Source organism: Sciurus carolinensis, chromosome 7 (genome assembly GCF_902686445.1).
Source record: "Sciurus carolinensis chromosome 7, mSciCar1.2, whole genome shotgun sequence".
NCBI classification, from domain to species: Eukaryota; Metazoa; Chordata; class Mammalia; order Rodentia; family Sciuridae; genus Sciurus; species Sciurus carolinensis.
The window spans coordinates 146921019-146937651 of record NC_062219.1 but is presented as its reverse complement, the minus strand read 5'-3'; the positions used below and the strand labels follow the sequence as shown (position 1 = coordinate 146937651).

The window sequence follows — 16633 nt, the reverse complement described above, 5'->3', positions numbered from 1 at the left end:
ATGCTTTCCCGAAACAGTGCTGATCTCCATTAGAGGCACAGCCCCATTTTCTTAACCAAGGGCAATGATATTCCTTCACTCAAACCCCATCACCTGTGTCTGTATGAAACCTCCTATTCTCTTGGAGAAGGAGATTCACCTACAAATATTGCTATTGCAGAAGCATCCCAACTTTTGATACCTTCTGCATGTGGTGTTATTATTTTTTTTAATTTTTTATTTGTTCTGATTCATTATACATGAAAGTTGAATGCATTTATGCATTTTGATAAGTCATACCTAAATGGAGTATAGTTTCTCACTTTTCTGATTGTACATATAGTAGGATCACATCAGTATTATTATTATTTTTTTAGGTTTTGAACTTTAAATAATAATGTGATTTAATGTCCAGGGCCACTGAAAACTCTAGAATGTTCAATTTGCCCTTCTGTGTATCATTCAGTAACTCCTTCATGACTGGACAGAAGCAGGAATGTGTGATTAACTTCAGACCTCGGATTTCACACTTGACAAGGGCATCCCTAGCTGCTGTTATCTCTAATCTTTAAATTCTGTCCCTTTTCAGTATCTTGGATACCCACTGAAGGCCGTGTTTTTAATTTTACTCCCTGTGCTATATGTGTTGGTTTGTATTCTTTTAAGGTACTCCCACTCAAACCAAAACACTTTTTGGCTGTTAAGACTTATTATATATAGGCAATCTGCCTTTTTTAATCTTGAAGAAAACGTAGGGGGAAAAAAAAAAGAGAGAACCACATGCTACTGGAGTCTGTAGTCATTTCCCATAAATATGAGTATTTTATGGATTCTGTGAACTCAACCAATAAATATCTGTTGGTTCATTCTTTCGTAGTAATACTCTTGAAGTCCTTAAAAATTATGAGGTGGATGGATTTCTTACATTAAAAGATGGTTTCAACACATCAGGTAACAAAGTTATTAGCCAGCAAAATAATATAAATACTCTTCATAGTGTGCTAAAAATGAATTGTGTCCGGGTGTGTGAATTTATTTCCGTATATGTTCCGTATATGTGTGAATTTGTTTCCCTATCCTTCTGGGCCCTTGGTCAGAGGGAAGAGCCTGGAACCATATAAATGGAAATGTCTCTCATGGTTTGTTTGTAGTACTTTGGCTGATTTTGGTTATTAGGTTTTTTTTTCCTAACTCTGTTTCCTAACTCTTCCATAGGGAGTGGTTTTCTTTTGCTCTCCTTTGTCTCATTTAGTTGAGGAGTGGGGGTGGGAAGGGAGGAGATGAGAGCGCAGGTACCCACGGCGGGATAAATCACAGGATGCTGAGGCTCCCTCCAGGGTCTCCTCCTCCCTTGCAGAGGGGCCTGTCTTGTGCTGGGTGCTGAGAAAGCCTCTCTCCTACTGGCCAGGCACTGACGTAAGAACCTAGATGACCTGCGAAGCTGGGGTTATTATTGCCACTGTGCAAACCTGGGAAAGCACTGTGAGTTCAGGGAACCAGAGCCTTGGGCCTGTCTGCACTCAGTTTTTGTGGTCCTTGGTCATTCTTCTGTGCACACCGTGTCTGTCACTAGGATGAAAAGGCTCTCGTGCGTGAGCGGATTGTGAGGCCTTGCTCTGTGGGCAGTGAAGCGCCCTCTTGCGTGGCTGCGTTGTCTCTTCTATTAAGCCCCCATCTTCTCAGGAGCCAGAACCACGTCTTCCTTGTGGGCCTGTCCTGTCCCAGGCCAGTGGGAGACAGTGCCGTGGGGGTTGCCTGAACACTGGGACTTCTCCCTGGGACTTTGAGGCATGCCTTTTGGGCTGCTGGGACACGCTAAGGAAGACCCGCCCCATGTTACTGTCATGGCTGCGCCATCTTCTTCCTCTTAGGAAAAAGGAAGGTGGGGAGCGGTGGGTGCAGAGGCTGTGGGATCCTGAGAGTCCTGCCAGGGGACACAGGAGCCAGAGTGGCTTTACCTCACTCAGATCCCCTCCAGACCTGCAAAGGCATCTTTCAACAGTCTCTGGAAACCTTTTAGACCTTAAATCTTGAGCTGAGTCCCCCATGAGCTGTTGCTGGGACAGCCTTCTGGGATCAGCTCCTTGTCCCCCTGTCTTTCAGCCTCTGTCGGACACATACATCATCCCGGTTCTTTCCCACGCTTGGTTTGGCTGGTCAGTCTCTCAGACACGGTAGCTGCCTCGGGGCTTCCTCGTCGGGCTTGACGTGTGACCTCGGTGTCTGTCTGCCAACTCCACGTTCCCAGAGGATCCTAATTATGGATCCCCATGGGGAATGGACTCGTGGGTATGCCATTTGGATAAAGAACAAAGTTTAGCAAATGGGGTCCTCTGGTTCTTTATTAAGACCTCTTCAATCAACCCCATGGTTAGCATGCAGGACTGGACATTTGAAAAGAGACCCCTAAGAGATTATTTCCCGGGCACTTCTGGTGATAAAGGTCACACACCCTGTGATAAATGAATCAGGCACATGATTATTTTCTGCACATTCATTGATTGAAAGCTCTCTTTAAAGATTGACACAGTTAGCCAAGCAAACATACATCAGATATTCACTACATACCTAGCAAGTGCCACAGCACTGGGTGCCAGAGCTTCTTGCAATCTCTCAGTCTATAGACCTGTACAGATTTAGCAAATGGACTAAATATGATTTTCTTAAATCCTTTTTTTCTCTTCCAGTTTTCCAAAGAAACTAGACCAAAATATTCTTGGTGAAAAGAAACCAACTTGCTGTTTCCATAGGGTGAGTGATCCTTTAAATCTACCATGGTCTTTTTTATTCACATCAAATTTTTATCCAGTGCTATCAGGCCCCAAGGAGAGGTATTTGATAGTGTTCCTTCTCCAGAAGTTTTCTCCAGCTTGGAACAAAGATGGACTCTCTATGCACCTCTTCTTAGCACTGGGGCCCTTGGAGAGGGTGGTTTCCCTTATAAATTTTTCTGCAACTTTGTTTTACCCCTGATGAGTTGTGGTTGCTGTTACCTTGTCTGGCTCACAGAGAGGAAGTTTCTTTCCTTCAGTGATGGTGCATAGAGGTACGGCCATGAGCAAGGGGAAACTGCCCGTTTTGTTCACATGACTGAGCTGTCTCATGAATACCGTAACAGAGAAAAATAGCATGTTAGCAGTAGCTGGGACCTCAGGGTCATCTGATAGAGGCCCTGTGCACAGAAGAGGCCACTGTGGGCCGAAGGGCCTCCAGTCACTGTTCATGGCTTCACGGACAGTAGCAGAGACTGTGAGAGAGGCACTGGACTCCAGCCTGCCTGCTCTTTGGCCAGCTGTTGAATCCATGGCTTCTTTCTGAGGGCGTAGATTTGCATAGGTAGTTCTACTTAATGTAGTACTAATAAACTAACGATGACATCTTGTTACCCTAAGGCAAATGTCAGAATTTGTTTTAGCCAACTTTTTTACCCACCGTGACCAAAAAACAAAAAGACCTGAGAAGAATAATGTAGAGGAGGAAAAGTTTATTTGGGGCTCAGAGTTTCAGAGGTCTCAGTCTATAGATGACTGACTCCATGGCTCTGGGCCCAAGGGAGGCAGCACATCATGGAGGGAGGGTGGGCTGAGGAAAGCAGCTCAGGACATGGCAGCCAGGAAGCAAAGAGAGCCCCGCTCACCAGAACAACATATAAACCCCACGGGCACGCTCCCCGTGACCCACCTCCTCCAGCCACACCCTGCATGCCCACAGTTACCACCCAATTTGTCCATATCAGTGATTAACAAATGGATTAGGTTAAGGCTCCCATAACCCAGTCATCTCACCACTGTCCTTTCTTGCATTGTCTGGCACATGAGCTTCCGGGGGACACCTAATAGCTAAACCACAAGAGGAGTTGGTGCTGTTTAACTGTTTGACTTCCTGGTAATCCTGCCTTGCTACTCCCAGGAGAGCCTGGCAAAGCCAGTGCACCCCGGGCATGTCTGCTGTGGACCTCATCTGAGCGGGAGTACATTCCTTTGCATCCTTTCCACAGGACTGCAAAGGACCCCACGTCCTCGTACACTGGGACTTGGTGGTACGTTTGTCGCACAGCCAGAATCCAGGGTGTAGCTGCAGGTGTGTGTGGGCCAGCTGCGGACCTGAGCGCCCCCACTCGGGCTCGTCTGCAGCTGCAGAGGCGTGGGTCCTGGCCTTGCTGTAGTGCGGCACAAACTTGGCTAGAGCCAGTGAGCCTTTCTGAGAAGCATTTGGTCCGTAAGAAAGTTATGTCGGTTTTTACAGAAGAGCACGATCACGCAGTGAAGTGGAGAGAAGTGTCAGAATGTGATTCTCCATTTGGATCTGGGAAAGGTGTTTTCGAGGTGTCCTGCGCTAGATCTCGCTCTGAATCTGGCCAGTTAGGTTGGTGAGCGGTGTGCACCCATTTGCAAACCATTTCATCTCACTGAAGGATGGGTCCAAATGTGGTATTAGGAGCCCATGTCCATGATTTTATCACATCTGCTGACTTGATCCCTTCCTTTACAAACATGGGCCATTCTTCTGCACTAACTGAAGTCACAACTATGGACCTTCCTGTGTCTCCTTGTCCACACACAGAGATAACCTGGTTTCCTCGAATGTACTGATGTGCCCAATGGAATTGAGAACATGGTGATTCACTGAGAGCCCATCTACTTATCACCCTGAGAGTGATCTCTTCTATCCCCAGCTGCTGGGGCCACAATTTTGTGCATTTATTAGAAGTGCGAACTTGAGGGCTTCCATTTCTCCATTTGTCCAAGAGAAGCCCAGAAGATGTATCCCTAGAGTGTAGCACAGCATGGGGAGGCACTGAGACCTGCTGCTCTCTGGGGGACCTAGACAGCCCTCTAGAATCAGTAGAGACCAATGAGACTAGAAGTGAGGGGTGGGCAAGGGCCTGGAGGCAGAGGAGGAACGCCAAACTCCTTGCCCACATCCCCCGTTATCTTAGTAAAGAATGAAGCAGGAAATGGTGAGAGGACAAGAGAAGGGCCACCGGCACTCCCAGGGGCCACTTGGGGCTGCTGTGATTTCTTACTGGGGTCAGGAGCAGTTGGCTGTTGATACTTAAGCAACATCAAATTCTAACTGAAAATATTACAGGGCATTTGCTTTTTACCAAACGAGGGGAAACTAACCCTGAACTGAAGCCCTGAGTTGTTTTCCCCTCAAAAGGAACTCAGAGACTGGTCCCCACATGCATCTATACCTTGTAAAACGTGAGTCACTGGGTTCCGTTGCCTAGCGTGCAGTGGGGCCGTGTCCCGGGAACAATGCTGCTCTTGTTTCTAAGCTCCAGCAGCGCTCACCATCAATGGTATCCCTTTAAGGGAAAGCTAGTGGAAGGCTCTTGCCAACACTGTGGTTTTATTTGCTAGAGGCCAAGTGGCAATGGCATGTATTGGTTCCATAGCAACATGTCTGTGCAACGAGGGGAAATATAATGCCAGAGGCAACCAGTGTATCCCGAGCAGGACAAGCACAGCCCTGAGACCTTTCATTTTCCAGCTCGTCCTTCCTCCGCCTTTCCCCTCCCAGGGCCTGTGATAGTTCATGGAACGTGCACTTTGTCATTGTTGCTATCTATCCCTGCCATTAACACTCGCCTCTGTCTCCAGCCAGCTCGGAACTTGAGGAGGAGAAGGCAGGGTCTGTGTGACGTGCTGCAGGCTCTGGATGTGCCAGAGGAGCTGAGCACCTCCCTGCCTTCGCAATCCGAGTAGGTGGAGGCTCTGCTTTGCCCGTCCCCATCCCGGTAGCAGGACAGCTCTGTCACAGTGTGGGGAGAGCATTTCCTGTGCCTTGTGGTCGGGTCCGCAGCTCCTGGCTGGAAGGTGGGCCGCGACCTGGAGCAGGGTGAGACCCAGGAAGCAGAGCGCTCATCGCATAGGCTGCAGACTGAAGGGACCCCCGGACCCAGACCAGCCCAAGCCGTTCTGCCAGGCACAGAAGGGCTCACAAAGAAATGCAGGGCCTGTTTCTTTTCTTCCAGGAGTTTCTACGAGAGGTAGAGTTGCTAACAGCAGTTTGCCCACTGATGTGTGCTTGGAGCTTTAACCTGTGTCTGTGCTTTCCATCCACCCAATGCTCCGGGAAAGCGTTGTAGGTCTTATTTCAGTGTGTGTGCTTTCCTCTGAACTCCGGAAGCATCTGGAAAAATCTTTGCCACCCATTTGACACCCGTTCTCTATTTCCTCTTCTGATGGGTGTTGCTTTCTGAGAAGCCTTTCCAAGTAGAGGGGGGAAGCCCTTCGGCATCAGGAACCCTGTTATCTACTTTTTCATCTTGTCGTAATTTCTCTAACGCTCAGAACTGAGCTCCTTGGATAGTAACCACGTTGTTAACATCTGCCCACGATAATGTCACATTCTCGCTCCATCTCCCAAGGAGGACCTGGTGCAAGTGCAAAAGATAGCTGCAAGAAATTCTCTCTCTAGCATGTTTTGCTCGCGTAGATATAAAGTCACAAGGTAAGACTATCTCAGCTTCACATTTCCTCATCTTCCTCTTTGTGGCCGCTGACCAGGAACCAAGTACTCGTATTTTGTGCTGGACTGAGATAGTCCTTCCTTCCCCACCCTAGTATTCGCAGTTAGTGAATTTGCCTTGGGAGCCAGACTCTCAGTCTCGCAATGTCTTTGGAGCTATTAAGCAAGAGATTTGAAGGAGTTTTCATTAAGGTGACAGGTTTGATAGATTAGGATAGTGATTCCTAATTTAGTTTTGAAGTCTATTGGGGGAGGAAAGGTTTTTATCTTACAAAAACTTTTAAAGAGTTCTCTTCCCTTCCCAAGTTCTGAGCCAACAAAAGTCACCGGGTAGATGGAAGCCCTGGTGCCCCTATATGACTGGTAAAAGCTATAGTGAAGTTGAGAGCCACCTCCCAACCCCAGTTCCCCAGTTAATCCTGGTGACCAGAGAAACTGAGTCTGTGGGCCTCTGTGTGAAGAAGGGAGGAGAAAGAGGCCACTTCTTTGGTAGATTAATGCCACCCAGGCAGGAGGCGTTGGCCATGTGGGCTTTAGCCCCCAGATGTGAATTATATCTTAATAAAGCTGTTAATGAATTAAAAAAAAAAAAAAGACAAGGGTGCAGAGTGGTGTTTCCTGCTGCGTTCACGTCTCTGCCCTCTGCACCCTGGTCAGGCCTCCCAGCTCCCTCCCGCCATCTTGCCCACCATGCGCTCTTCACAGTTATGTGTCCACTTACTGGCTAAGTGTTCATCTCACTCATTGCAAGGATAGCTCAGTGAGAGTGGAAACCACGTCAGTCTCATTTACCACCGCAGCTGAGTATTTAAAGCCATGCCAAGCACAGAGGAGGCGCTGGATACATATTTGTTGAATGAATAAAGGGATAAGTGCTGTTTGACACCTCTGTTCCTTAACTGCCTGGACCTCTCTTGTGCCCTGACTCACCTGGCAAGCTCCTCTTCCTATTGTGAGACTGGGTCCAGCCCTCACAGTCTTCAGGAGCCTTTCTGGCTTCTTTTCTTCCAGGTGCAAGGAGTACCTTCTTGGTATCACTCGCAAGTTGCTAGTAGTTGCGTACACTCAGTGTGCTCTTGTGAGTGTGTGTATGTGGGTGTGGATTTGTGCGTATATGCAATTACATATTCTTTTTTGCAGTTGCAGATGGACAGAATGCCTTCATTTTATTTTTTATTTTAGTGTGATGCTAAAATAAAGGATTGAACCCAGTGCTCACACATGCTAGGCAAGTGCTGGGCCACCGCACTACAGCCCCAGCCTGCAATTATATAGTCTTTCTACTTCTGCGGCTCTGTAACATTTCAGTTCACTCATTGGCTTATACACACATGACCCTTCCTAAGCCATCAACTCCTTGGGACCTGAGCAACCTGTTCTTCATTCTTCTTTCCCTAATATCTGCCATATGGTAGATGCTCAATAAATAATGCTGGCCTTCCAGTCACTTACAGTATGCCAGGTCCTGCTGTATCTCCATATCTAAAATAACTTTCAAATGTCTTACATATATTAACTTGTGCTGTTCTCATGACAACTGTGAAAGATGCATTTGGAGTTCTCCTTTTACAAGCAGAGAAATCGGGTGAATGAAGACATGAAGTGGCCCGTGGCCTCACAGCTGGTTTGATGCCATAGCTTTTATTCCTGGAGAGACTGTATGAATGAGCAGATGAATGACTGCAGGAAGTGCAGACCGAAACATTAACTAGGCCCAGAGACGCTGGGGTCAACACAAATAAGTAAGACGTGATCCCAAAGCTGGCCTGTGATTAGTTCTGATTGACATGGAACCCAGAGGTCATGGGTGAAGCATTGGAGCCGTTGCACTGAATTCCTTAAGCCCATGCCTCCATATTAGTGTTTGGATCATGAAAATAAGTAATCATCACTCTATGTTGGAAATGATTCTCTAGGGGGAAAATATCAATTCATTGTCTATGAGTTAAACAGTGGCTACATACAAGGCTCACTCCTAAATTTGGGGAGAATTTACAGAAGAGGAGGAAATGAGATGGAGGATTGAGGAGTGAAGTCAAAACCAAGTTTACTGTCTTGGAGTAGCAGGTCACATTAAGAAATTAAAAGAAATAGGCCAAGGGCAATGGTGCATACCTATAATCCCAGTGACTTGGGAGGCTGAAGCAGGAGGATCGCAAGTACAAGTCCAGACTCAGCAACTTAGTGAGACCCTGTCTCTAAATAAAAAATAAGAAGGGCTGGGGATGTCGCTGAGTGGTTAAGTACCGCTGAGTTCAATGCCCAGCACCAAAAATAAAAAAATTTAAATAAAAAAAAGAAATCAAAAAAATAAAGGGCAGGAAATATAAGAGCTATCAAGGCATTATTATACACCAATTCATTGCCAAACAGTGATAATAGAGAAAATGAAAACTATTGTGTTAGTCAGGATAGGATAAGGGTTTTTTGTGGCAGAAATAATAAACCCTAAACTCTCTGTGGCTTAGCGAAATAGAAGTGTATTTCTCTCTCATACATTGTCGCTGTGAAGGCCCCATCTCTCCGGGACTTTTGTCCTCGGTGCATAACTCCATGATGCAGGCGGCTTTGATCTTTTTATCCAGCCGCGTGGAGGCCTCCTTCATGATCACAGGGGAAGAAAAGAAAACTGGAAATTGCACCAGCAATCAAATGCTTCAAAGCTTTGACCCGGAAGGGCCACTTGCCACCTGCTGTGTTCGAAGCCTCGCATCTAGCCTTCTGTAGGGCTCATCTTGTGCTGTGTCCTAGCACACAGTAGGCGCACAGTGAATAGGTGCAGGGTGAAAGAATGAGCGAGCCCACCATTGGCCTGCCACTCACCCCAGGAGTGTCATGGCATTTTGCACGTGACTGCTCCTGAGGCCTGGATTGGAAAAATGAGGCCCAGCTCAAAGAGAGTCACTAAAATGAAAAAAAGAGCATTAATAAAAATAACCACGTACTAGCCAGAGTTAGCCACGGTAGAAGGAAAATCGTGAGGATGTGGGGTCATTAAGTGCAACTGAGTTGGGTGCTGAGCCCTCACTGAAGGCCTGCCTTCCGGACTTCTGCCCAGTCTCAGCCACCTTACTTCTGAACAGTCGTTGGCTCAGCTTCATGGTCCTGTTTTTTCTGGTGCCAACCTGTCTGTCGAGCCTGGTTCCTCCTGAATGAGGGAGAAATCATTGCCCTCGTTTAAAAATAAAGAGACCTAACTAAGGTGAGATGACCTGTCCAGGATGCTCCTGTCCTCCCACCCCACGCTGCAGCCTCTTCCTCCCACTCAGACCATCCCACAGGTACACCTGCTGCCTCCCCCCTGGGGACCTGGTAGGTGGGCTGCATCCACCACCAGATCAGCAGAGAGGGCATTCTGGAGGGGACCACAGGTGTGCTGAGTGAGGCACCGCAGCTGAAGGTGTTGAAGCTCCATGTGGGAATCAACATGGGAGGGAGAAAGGGGGGCCCTGCTTTGGATAGGGAGGTGGGGGTCCTGCCACATGTGTTTATGAGGGCCTCTCAACCACCTCTCGCTACGTGTTACTTAGTGAAGAAAACATGAGTGCAAGGAGGCCCTGTGGTCTCACCCACTAGCACGTTTATGAGTGTGAATACACATTGGGTCTTTCGTTCCCAGAGTGCAACCTTTGGAACCTCCAAAGTGATGTGTCTGTTGTATGCTAATGACCTGAGTGGTGACTGGCAGCTCCTAGATAGTTTTAGGATGAGGGCTGGTCATCAGGCAGGATGAGTGGGTAAGGACTTTTGACCCCGCTCCCCAGCCTCCAGGGATGGGATAGGGCTGAAGGTTGTGTTGACCACCAGTGGTCAATTACTGGATTGCTCATGCCTACATAATTAGCGTCTATCAAAACCCGAAAGAACAGACTTCAGATCAGCTTCCAGAGAGGTGAACACATGGAGGTACCCAATGCTGGTGCTCCTGGAGAAGCCCTGCCCCTCCGGCAGACCTTACCCTATGCCATTTCTTCATCTGTGTCCTTGGTAGTATCCTTTCTAATGGTCTGTGAGCCATTGTAGCGAATTAATGAAACTCAAGGAGGGGGTTGTGGGAACCTCCATTTATGGACTCTATGCCAGAAACACAGGTAGGAGAATTGGGACTTGGGATTGGTGTATAAATTGGGGCTGGGGACAGTCTTGGGGACTTAACCTGTTGGATCTGATGCTATCGTAGGAGAGTAGGGAGCTGAAACTCCAAACGTTGTTCTTGTGTTCGGATGAAAGAAAATTCAAAGTCAGACACCGAAAGTCATGCACAAGAATTTTATTATAAGTGAAGGTGAAGCAGCAGCAGCCAAGTGAGAGTAGGGTGAAAGCAGACGGCAGTCTCGAGGGAGAGGGGGCTGTCCCCCAGCACAGAACAGAGGAGACAATATGTCTTCACATTTATTACTGTTTGATGTTTGCCTTGAGGTATGGGACCTGCTCTGTACTCTTTACCAGTCAGGTGTTCAACTCCTCCTTCAGGACAGGTGGTGGAGTTTTTGACCCTAGTTGGTCCTCTCTGGAACTGTCATGGTGGCCATGCTATTAAGGGAGCTTCATCTTCAAGTCAGTCCTATGTTAATGTGGTTGCTGGGGTCAGCACTAGGTCAGAGGTGACCTTACTGTACCTGTGCCCCTAAAGAATCTCCCCTTCTGAGATAGAAGGAGACACTTGGGAACACAATTCCTAATTTCATCTTGGCCTTTGTAGGCCCTGTCAAGCGTTAGTCCCATCAATCCTTCTTTCTTGACGCATTTCACCGATGAGTCCTGTAATTAACTCCTTTGTTTCCGTTGCTTACCCTCAGTCCATACCAGTGTTTTCCCACAGGTATGTGCTACCAGTTCTTTACTCGTCTGCCTTGGAAGTAGTTTAAAGAAGACTCTAAAAGTAACTTAAAGACAGCTTTAAGAGTAATTAAAGTAACCCTGGACCTTCCTACGCATTCCGCTGCTAACCACCACCTGGCAAGACTCTCTCCAGGCTGACTGTGTTGGAACTGAGCTACGTTAGAGGGCACCCAGTCATGTGGCTGCAGAATCGATGGCTTGCTAGTGTGGGGAGACCTCCCCACCCACTCACAGAAACTTCCTGAGCTTGCAGGAGGAACTGGGGTAGGTCCCCCACACCTTCAGATTAGGAAGCAGAGCTTATTCCTGGTGGTACAGAGAGCACCATGAACTGCTTGGCCATCAGCATCTGAAGAGGGTGGGGCCGTGCTGTCAGGAGGGCCCTGGAGGGAGGTTGGCAGTCCCTGGAGCTTCTTCAGCACAGTGGTGATGTGACCAGCTGTCACAGGACATGTTTTACAACTGGTGGTGGAGAAGCCAAGACAGGGTCCCCGCTCAGGAGGTTGCTGCATGTATCAGGAGATCCATAAGGCATTGAAACTACCTAAAGGGACAGGTGTGGAGGACACCTCAGATCAGGAGTCGCCCAACAGGGAGTGAGTGTTAACACAGAAGAGACGCGGGAAGGGAAGGAGTGGGACATAACTGGATTTTGGAGCCTGTGTGGCTGTTGAAGGGGTGCTGTGTGGCATTTTGTGAGATAATAACAGTGTCATTCTGAGCCGAGGCTTCTCTGGCAGATTCCAGGGACACCCTTGGATGGAGGAAAGCCCCTCTGAGGAACAGCTGTGCCTCACCCCAACCTCTTCCTCTGGCTTTCCTTCAAGCTCTCTCCCTCCCCAACATTCAAGATCAGTTCTTCAAATAGCAGCAAAACTGTCAGACTGAAATTTCCTCTCCATCCTGGCCCTCTAGTGGAGATAAAATGGTTTAAATATAGGTGTGAAAGTAGAGCCATAGTGTGGTTGCTGGGTTCAGCTGCTGCTAAGGGGGCTCACCGCCGTCCCCGGGGTGCCCCAGCAGAGGCAGCACCCCATGGCCCTGGAAACAAGCGGCCTTGTCTTGCTGGTTGGTAACATTCTTGCAAGCTGACTTTTTTTTTTAAGTTCGACAAGGCCACTGCACACCCTACACAGTCTTTTTGGTTCCACAAGAGGGAACCAGTTTTGATTTGAGAGGAAGAAAGGACGCGGTCTGATGAGAGAGAAGAAGCTCAGGCTGGCTGCCTGGTTTGCTTTCTGGGGCTGGCTGGTCACGTCCCTTCATAACTGCCTATCTCTAGTGGCAGAAGACAGTCTAATGAGAGAAGCTGGAGCTGGCTGCAGCTCACAACAGGGTGGCTCCTTAACTGGAAGGGATCGACTGAGTTCTGGCTTCCCTGGAATTCAGAGAGGCCTCAGCCCCCAGTCTCTGTGCCCTGCGTGTAGGATGGTGCTGGGAGATGCTAGGGGGAGAGGTGAACTGCTAACACGCCACCTGTCTTTGCTTTCTGTGTGGATTTGTGAAGCGGAAACCTCTGGGCAGAGGTGCAGGAAGCAGGACAGGAGGGCCTTGAAGACCCAACTGTCACTCTTCAGTGCCTGGCTGCCCTTGTTGGCCAGACCCACATTCCTACCCTCATTGATATTCTGAGCTACGGCTCTCCATGAAGGCCCAGTCCCTTCCTCAAAACCAGCAAGGTGAGCACCCTTCTTGGAGTGGAAGACATGACATTCTTGATCATTTCAGTCCCTGTCACATACCCATAAAGCCACCACCGTTCATGAGATTGATTTGTGCCTATGATGCTTTTCCAACAGCCATTGGGGGGCCCTCTCCTTCCTGGAGGAAGTGTGCGTTTAAACAGATAGGCGAGGCTGTTTTTAGATCATGATGTATTGTGTTGCGGTGGGGCAGGGGGAAGTCGACTTTAATGCTCTGCACCCCCTTTTCTGTATTCGAGTGTAGTTTCTCCCTAGTACTAGAGATGCTAAACATTTCGAATCTCCAGGTACATCAGTATCGTTTGATGTACTTTGTGTAGTAACTAAAGCAGGAACAGGCTTCAGAGTGAGCTCACCAAAGAATCTTGGGGCTTTTGATCATTTTCCATTAGCGTGAACAGTCTCTATGTCCTGTCAGATTTTGTTTGAAAGGATGTTTGCCGTTTAATGATGATAAATATGTTCCCCGGTATTTAATATGTCTTCTCAACTCAGGAGCTGAAAAATTCATAGGTGAGATTAGTTCTGGTGTGGTAGAGGGGCTTCTGCGTGCCCCAGGCACCCCCTAGCCATCGAGATGTGGTTGCATCACAAAAGCACACACATGCAGATATTTTGCTTACAAAGCCATCTGCTTGAATGGTGAGTCCCAGGGGCCTCTCAACCACATCTTGCTACGTAGTATTTGGTGGAAAGAAACCCCAACTGCGAGACACATGTGGTCACAGCCACTTGCAGATTCCTAGAAAGCGCCACTTGTTCGTTTCTGGTTAGGCAGTGGGGGTGACTGACAGAGGGTCTCAACCTGTTCTTGTCTTCCTTTTCCTGCGTACTCTGCTCTGTTCTTGCTTCTGGCTGTGGCTCCTACCCTGACTCACAGGAGGGAAGGAATGACTGTTTATTGCTGTTGGTGTTTGAAGACATCGGTGGGTAGAGCTCTTTGAGAAAGCGGACCATGGGGCCAGCTATCGACTTTGCTCAGCCCTTTCTATTTCTTTTTGCTTTTTGACATATTGGAAGGAAAAAAAAGAAAAATAAAAGGCTTCCCTTCTAAAATTGTCTGTATCTTAAAAGAGAGTGCCTTTTAAATGTTTGGAACTTGGAACTGCCAGATTTTTTCATTTTGTATTTGAAAAAGTAGCACGCTGACATCGTCCTTGGAGTCTGGGTTCCTAATTGGAAAAACAGTAAGGGATGTAGTGACTTTGCTTGTAATGTGAATGTATTACTTTTTTCTCCAAGTTGAGAGGAGATCTCAGCGTGCCTGTTTTCACATTTACCTCTTTCCCCGTTCTGCGATCATGATGGAGTCCATTGCTCCATAACATGAGAGAAGATTGCGTCTTCTTCCAGAATTCTTTACAGACACTCAAACCAATGATGCTTTCTGAGGAAGGAGCACTGTGCGTGAAAACCGTGTAAGGCCTTTCCCATTGGCCCTGCTGGCAGAACTTCTGAGGAGCTTGGTTCCAGGCTAATGACATCCTCCTCGCAGGGAGGCTGAGTGGAGGGGAGGCCCTGTGTATTTTGCCACCAACTTGCACCTGGCTGCCTCAGGGTATCCTGCCTGTAATTAAACCCAGAAGTATATGCAAAGATTTGGGGACCAGGTAAGGAGTGAGGTCAGAGTCTCATCATTATCAACTTAGGTGCAGAAGGAAACCAAGCTACCTGGAAAGTCACCTGGTTGCCAAGGCAACTACTAAGGTGGTAAGGTGTCCAGAGATTGACCATCAGTCACTTTCCACTGACTCTGCTCAGAATCCAGATGCCATTATCCTTAGTCCTCCCTGAGCTGACTTCTGTTTTATCCTGCTTCCTAAGGAAATATGCTTTTTGCAGCACACGCCTTATCAATTTGAATTTCCATGAACATTAGCATATGTCCTAGAGAAAGTCTCAGAAGTTTCAGACTTCTGTGGGTGGTGGGTTGGTGCTTAGGGAGGAAGGACAGGGGAAAGCTGTACACATCCAAATAGTGGACATGGAGCACCCGAGGAGATGTCCTGTGTCTATCCCCCACATACTGCAACTCAGGTCTGTTCCCCAGAATGTCCACTGTGTTAGGTCCTAAAGGAGTTCAGGTGGAATTCCATACCACTCTCTGCCCATGTGTGAAGAGACGGGGAGACGGAGCTAGCTGCTGTGTTCATTCACACGCAGTGTCTCCTGTTTGCATTGTCAAGTCTGGATCATGCTATTCACAAGTTCAGTGCCCTCTAGTGGCCAGCATGGTGCCCTTGAGAAGCACTTCCCATGACTTCCACTCCCTGTCCCTAACTTGGTTAAACACCTTCTTTACAGTAGAGTGTGTAGTCTGAAGTCCACATTTACTTACCAAGTGTTATCTACCACGTGGGAGAGAATCTGAAGTTTATTACAAAGAAAGAAGTGCTCGTGCCACATCAGATGAGAATCAGGCCTCTATTGTAAGTATGTTTCTGTTGGTGTTGGGTTGGAACCCAGGGCCTCACGCATGCTAGGCAAGTGTTCTATCACTAAGCTGGATCCCAACCCCAACAGGAGACTTAAATGTAAATATTAGCACAGTAAACTGATTCATTAATGTGATAGACTTGTACCTTGGCAGTAACCAGCAGGTCTTCTACTGATTCCCACCCATAAATAAACCTTAGAAAGAGATTCATACCTCCTCGAATACTTGGTTGGCCAAGGTAACATGTCTCCCTTATCTAAAAGGTTGATAAAGTTAACCTTCTGCTATTTAGACAGCATTAATATAGTTTTACATGGTTAAAGCATTGATAATCTTGTTTTCCAATCACTCAGTGAGTCAAGTGTTAAATGAGAGGCTACCAGGAACTTGGTCAAGTACATAGGATCCCCTGGGGATCTTTTTTAAATGCAGGTTCTGTCCCTGCAGGAATGTAGTAATGCCTGAGATGTTGCTGGTCCATGGACCACACTTTGAGTAACTAGATGCTCACTGGTGCCAAGGATAGAAGCCACATTCTGTGTCCTCAAGATGATCCAAAAAGGGGACTGAAATGGTATATAAATAATTATGGCATAAGACAGAAGGCGATAAGATATACCATCATAGTAAAAACATGTTTTAGGGCTTAAAGAAAGAGGTTGTCACTTCCGAATGCAAAAATGGGAACTATTTCCATGGAAAAGGTGATTTTGAAATTAGGCTTTTGTTTGCATCTCTTTGAGATGGGGAGGTGCACTGAGGGCCACAAAGATCAATAGCACAGATGCTGGAAAGCAGGGACTACATTCAGGGAACAAGGAGCTGCCCCTTTGCCCGTGGTGGAGAAAATTGGGAGCGAGCCTTGGGAGCACACTGTGGCCTCAGATGGTCTAGGATGGAAACTCTGGGCTAATTCAGGAAGCAATGAGGCACCAGCAACAAGAGTTTGTGAAGAGAAAATAGGTTGATTGAAACTGCAGTTCAAGAAGATTAATCTGGCAGGTGTTTACATGAGAGACTGGAGTGGGGGTAACGTCGTATTCCAAGTGGAGAAGTAATAGGACAGATGACATGATTGATATTAGCCATGGGGAAATTAGCAAATAAAATGATAGGAAGAGAGAAGGGTAAGAAGGCATCCAGGGGGCCATCAGGGTTTCAGTCCTCGATGGCTAATGGCATGCTGGCACGATTG

General features: G+C 47.5%; 1 protein-coding gene across 5 annotated transcripts in view; it reads left to right on the top strand.

Moving 5' to 3' along the window:
- The window catches only part of Atxn1 (ataxin 1), a 377602-nt gene that overhangs the window by 198770 nt on the left and 162199 nt on the right, over positions 1–16633 (top strand). For 4 of the 5 annotated variants that reach the window (XM_047557706.1, XM_047557702.1, XM_047557704.1 and 1 more), the window contains exon 5: positions 2667–2730. The exons of the other annotated variant lie outside the window; for it this stretch is intronic. The gene's annotated coding sequence lies outside the window, so the exon portion shown is untranslated. The remainder of the gene's footprint in view (positions 1–2666; positions 2731–16633) is intronic. 5 annotated transcript variants of the gene reach the window in all.